The sequence below is a fragment of the Coregonus clupeaformis genome, unplaced genomic scaffold (assembly GCF_020615455.1).
Source record: "Coregonus clupeaformis isolate EN_2021a unplaced genomic scaffold, ASM2061545v1 scaf0345, whole genome shotgun sequence".
In the NCBI taxonomy this organism is placed as follows: Eukaryota; Metazoa; Chordata; class Actinopteri; order Salmoniformes; family Salmonidae; genus Coregonus; species Coregonus clupeaformis.
In genome coordinates, this window is record NW_025533800.1 from 29,424 (window position 1) to 35,077 (window position 5,654).

Consider the following 5,654-nt stretch of genomic DNA (forward strand, 5'->3'; position numbering starts at 1 on the left):
CTTCACAAATTTCTACCACCGTTTCATCAGGTCCTTCAGCTCCATAGCCGCCCCGCTCACCTCTCTTCTTAAGGGGGGACCTCAGAAGCTGGCCTGGAACTCTGAGGCTGACGCTACCTTCAAGAGGCTGAAGGAGAGGTTCACCACAGTGCCCCTCCTAAAACACCCAGAACCAGCTCATCCTTTCATCCTGGAGGTGGACGCATCTGAGGAGGGCGTGGGTGTGGTCCTCTCCCAGTGGCAAGGTAAGCCAGAGAAAATGTATTTCTGTGCCTTTTTCTCTAAAAAACGTACCCCTGCAGAGAGGAACTATGGAGTTGGAGACAGGGAGCTGTTGATGGTGGTCCTCGCTCTGGAGGAATGGAGACACTGGCTGGAGGGCGCAGTCCATCCATTCCGGATTCTCACTGACCTCCGGAATTTGGAGCACATACGGGCAGCGAAACGGATGAACTCTCGTCAAGCCAGGTGGGCCCAATTTCTTACTTGCTTTCAGTTTATTCTGTCCTACCGCCCAGGATCCCAGAATGTGAAAGCTGACGCACTCTCCAGGATGCACCATACCGGAGAAAGGAAGGATTTGGGGGGTTCTATCCTGCCACCGTCTCTCATTGTGGCACCTGTCGTTTGGAATGTGGACGAAGACATCCGCCTGGCGGCTCAGGAGGATCCAGCGCCTGCCAACGCCCCTCCGGGGCGCGTGTATGTACCCACCAGGGTCCGTGACCGCCTGCTGATCTGGGCGCACACCACCCTTACGGCAGGACACTGCGGTATGACGCGCACCCTACATTCTCTCTCACAAAAATACTGGTGGCCGACCTTGGCTACTGATGTCTCCCGCTATATCAACTCCTTTTCCGTATGTGCCCAAACGAAGACACCTCGGAATGCCCCGGCAGGCAAACTAGTTCCTCTCCCAGTTCCTCAGCGCCCTTGGTCACACCTGGCCATAGACTTTGTCACCGACCTCCCACGTTCTGACGGCTTCACCACAATCCTGGTGGTCGTAGATCGGTTCTCCAAATCATGCCGTTTTTTCCCACTAACTGGTCTTCCTCCAGGTCACTGAAGTCCTGTTCCAACAGGTCTTCCGGCATTATGGACTTCCGGAGGACTTCGTCTCAGACCGTGGCCCCCAATTCACCTCCAGAGTGTGGAAGGCTTTCCTGGAGAAGATCGGGGCCACGGCCAGCCTCCCTTCCGTGTATAGGCCTCAGTCTAATGGGCAGGTGGAGTGCATGAACCAGGAGCTGGGGAGGTTTCTTCGTTGCCACTGTCAGGACCGGCAGGGTGAGTGGGCGAGGTTTCTACCCTGGGCAGAATATACCCAGAACTCCCTCGTTCACTCCTCCGCGGGGGCTCACTCCCTTCCAGTGCGTCCTGGGGTACCCTGGCCCCTTGGACACCCAGCCAGACCGATGTGCCCGCTGTCGACGAGTGGTTCTGCAGGGTCGGACAGGCCATTCGTCGGCAGAAGGACCAAGCCAACCGCCACCGTAATGAGGCCCCCGTATTCCAGCCTGGTGATCGTGTCTGGCTGTCCACAAAAAAACCTCCCTCTCCGCCTGCCCTGCAAGAAACTGAGCCCCCGGTTTGTGGGGCCGTTTAAGGTCCTTTGGCGGATAAATGAGGTATCGTACCGGCTGCTCCTTCCCCCTCACTACCGTGTCTCACCCACTTTTCATGTGTCTCTCCTCAGGCCGGTGGTTCCTGGTCCTCTGGCGGATGCCGTCCCTGTGAAACGCAGAGTAGGTGAACGGATGATCTCCGCATGTGTGGTTCCCACTGTAAAGTATGGAGGACGAGGTGTGATGGTGTGGGGATGCTTTGCTGGTGACACTGTCAGTGATTTATTTAGAATTCAAGGCATACTTAACCAGCATGGCTACCACAGCATTCTGCAGTGATACACCATTCCATCTGGTTTGCACTTAGTGGGACTATCATTTGTTTTTCAACAGGACAATGACCCAACACACCTTCAGGCTGTGTAAGGGCTATTTGACCAAGAAGGAGAGTGATGGAGTGCTGCATCAGATGAACAGGCCTCCACAATCACCCGACCTCAACCCAATTGAGATGGTTTGGGATGAATTGGACCGCAGAGTGAAGGAAAAGCAGCCAACAAGTGTTCAGCATATGTGGGAAGTCCTTCAAGACTGTTGGAACAGCATTCCTCATTAAGCTGGTTGAGAGAATGCCAAGAGTGTGCAAAGCTGTCATCAAGGCAAAGGGTGGCTATTTGAAGAATCTCAAATATAAAATATATTTTGATTTGTTTAACACTTTTTTGGTTACTACATGATTCCATATGTGTTATTTCATAGTTTTGATGTCTTCACTATTATTCTACAATGTAGAAAATAGTTTAAAAAATAAAGAAAAACCCTTGAATGAGTAGGTGTGTCCAATCTTTTGACTGGTACTGTATATACAAAAGTATGTGGACACCCCTTCAAATTAGTGGAAACGTTGCTGACAGGTGTAAAACATTGAGTACACAGCCATGCAATCTCCATAGACAAAAACTGGCAGCAGAATGGCCCGTACTGAAGAGCTCAGTGACTTTCAATGTGGCCCCATCATAGGATGCCACCTTTCCAACAAGTAAGTTCATAAAATGTCTGCCCTGCTAGAACTGCCCCGGTCAACTGTAAGTGTTGTTATTGTGAAATGGAAACGTCTAGGAGCAACAATGGCTCAGCTGCGAAGTGGTTCCAAACTGCCTCTGGAAGTAACGTCAGAAGAAGAACTTCGTTGGGAGCTTCATGAAATTAGTTTCCATGGCCGAGCAACTGCACACAAGCCTCACCATGCGCAATGCCAAGCGTCGGCTGGAGTGGTGTAAAGCTCGCCTCCATTGGACTCTGGAGCAGTGGAAACACGTTCTCTGGAGTGATGAATCACGCTACACCATCTGGCAGTTTGGCGGATGCCAGGAGAATGCTACCTGCCCCAATGCATAGTGCCAACTGTAAAGTTTGGTGGATGAGGAACAACGTTCTGGGGCGGTTTTTCATGGTTCGGGCTAGGCCCCTTAGTTCCAGTGAAGGGAAATCTTAACGCTACAGCATACAATGACATTCTAGACGATTCTGTGCTTCCAACTTTGTGGCAACAGTTTGGGGAAGGCCCTTTCCTGTTTCAGAATGACAATGCCTCCGTGCACAAAGCAAGGTCCATATGTAACAGTATTGCTTCCGTCCCTCTCCTCGCCCCTACCTGGGCTTGAACCAGGGACCCTCTGCACACATCGACAACAGTCACCCTCGAAGCACTGTTACCCGTCGCTCCACAAAAGCCGCGGCCCTTGCAGAGCAAGGGAAACAACTACTTCAAGGTCTCAGAGCGAGTGACGTCACCGATTGAAACGCTACTAGCGCGCACCGCTAACTAGCTAGCCATTTCACACCGGTTACACATAGAGAAATGGTTTGTCGAGATCAGTGTGGAAGAACTTGACTGGCCTGCACAGAGCCCTGACCTCAACCCCATCAAACACCTTTGGGATGAATTGGAACGCCAACTGCGAGCCAGGCGTAATCGCCCAACATCAGTACCCGACCTCACTAATGCTCTTGTGGCTGAATGGAAGCAAGTCCCCGCAGCAATGTTCCAACATCTGGTGGAAAGCCATCCCAGAAGAGTAGAGGCTATTATAGCAGCAAAGGGAGGACCAACTCATTTTTACATTTTAGTCATTTAGCAGACGCTCTTATCCAGAGTGACTTACAGTTAGTGAATGCATACATGTATTCTTTTATTTTATTTTTCATACTGGCCCCCCGTGGGAAACGAACCCACATCCCTGCCGGCCAAACCCTCCCCTACCTTGGACGACGCTGGACCAATTGTGCGCCGCCCATGGGTCTCCCGGTTGCGGCCGGCTGCGACAGAGCCTGGACTCGAACCAGGATCTCCAGTGGCACAGCTAGCCTTAGCCTTAGACCACTGTGCCACTCGGGAGTCTGCAACTCCATATAAATGGACATAATTTTGGAATGAGATATTTGACGAGCAGGTATCCACATACTTTTGGTCATGTAGTGTATGATTGTCTGTCAGGTAGAATAGTTTTGAATTTAATACGAGACAAAGTGTTTTTCTAAACTTGAGGTTGTAGGTCACACCATGTTCTTTAGGCAGCAAGTCTTGTGGCAGAATGACAATGCACAAGTGGAGGCTGCTGAGGGGAGGACAGCTCATAATAATAGATGGAACCAAGCAAATGGAATGGCATTAAACACATGGAAACCATGTGTTTGATGTATTTGATACCATTCCACTCATTCAGCTCCAGCCACTAAAACGAGCCTGTCCTCCCCAATTAAGGTGCCACCAACCTCCTGGGATGCACACCTCGTTTGGAAGCAGTGCTGGAGAAAGTGTTTGCAAGTTGCATCAAAATGCAGCATGAGTGCTAGAACAGTTGGTGTATGTATGGTTACATGCAAAGTTTGCCTTGCATAAACCTGAACAAAAAGGAAACGTGGCTTGCTTTACAACTTCCCTGACTGTGGAAATAATAGACTTATACCGCCACCTTGTGGCTACAGCAAAGCCTACAGTCTTTCGTGAACCTGAATTTGTTTGATGAATCACTTGAAGACAACTCGTATAAAGAGACATTTGTAATACATGCATTTAAATGTCTCTTATCCCCCAGAATAAGTTGGTTGTTTTTCCTTTTAATTCACAGGGTCTGCAGGGTTAATTCTGCAGGGTCCCAAATATGGAATAAGAATCGATATGGGTCCAACACTGTTGACACACATTTACACTGGGGTATTTGACTTGACGTCCTACTTTCAGAACACAGGAAAAGTTGGTAGTTTACGGGCAACACTATTCAAACATCACAGGGAAAAAATTACATTACATGGTGTGAAATTTTAAAATAACTTTTATCCAATGAAAACACATTTGGCTCCTTTCAATGACGAAACTATGCCTTTTCGTCCAATCACAACCAGGTTAAGGGCAAAGATGATCTATTATATTTACAAGATAGCCGAGTGGCCGCTCTAACAATGGAAATACACGTCCTCAATTATTGAAGGCAGGCGAGATCAGTTGGGACCATTCTAGCCAATGAGAGGGCAGATACTCGTGATAACAACACGCACAACTAGGTAGTTTTTCTCAAAGTTGCCGGAATGAAATATGCATCCACTTGTATCAGTACATGTGTAACAGCCTAAACATTACGAAACTTCTATTCGATCAAATAAGCCTCACGTAATTCGACACTCTGTCATAGACCTTTATACAAAAAAGGGCTTATCTCATGCAGACTGATTTTGGGCGGCGTAAATGCTCTCGCTTCGCCTCTTCCTCTCTGCCTAGGGTTCGGAGCTATGACTCACCAAATAAGGAGCGACAACACCATAAAAGGAAATGTATGTCTGTATATGGTGGAAAGTAGATCTCGAAAGAACGTTTCCCCGGATAGAATTCATGCGCGCTAAATTGGTTACTCTTGTACATTTAAAATGTATTTTCAAAGAGAGACATTCTTTAGATGTTAATAACATAAATTATCTACATTGGAAGAGAGACTGGGAATGGTCAAGCGTTTTCGTTGTGAACTATATGTGATCGCGGATTAATACCAATGGGTGTAAATCGAAATGTCCTTATGTGGAGAAGAG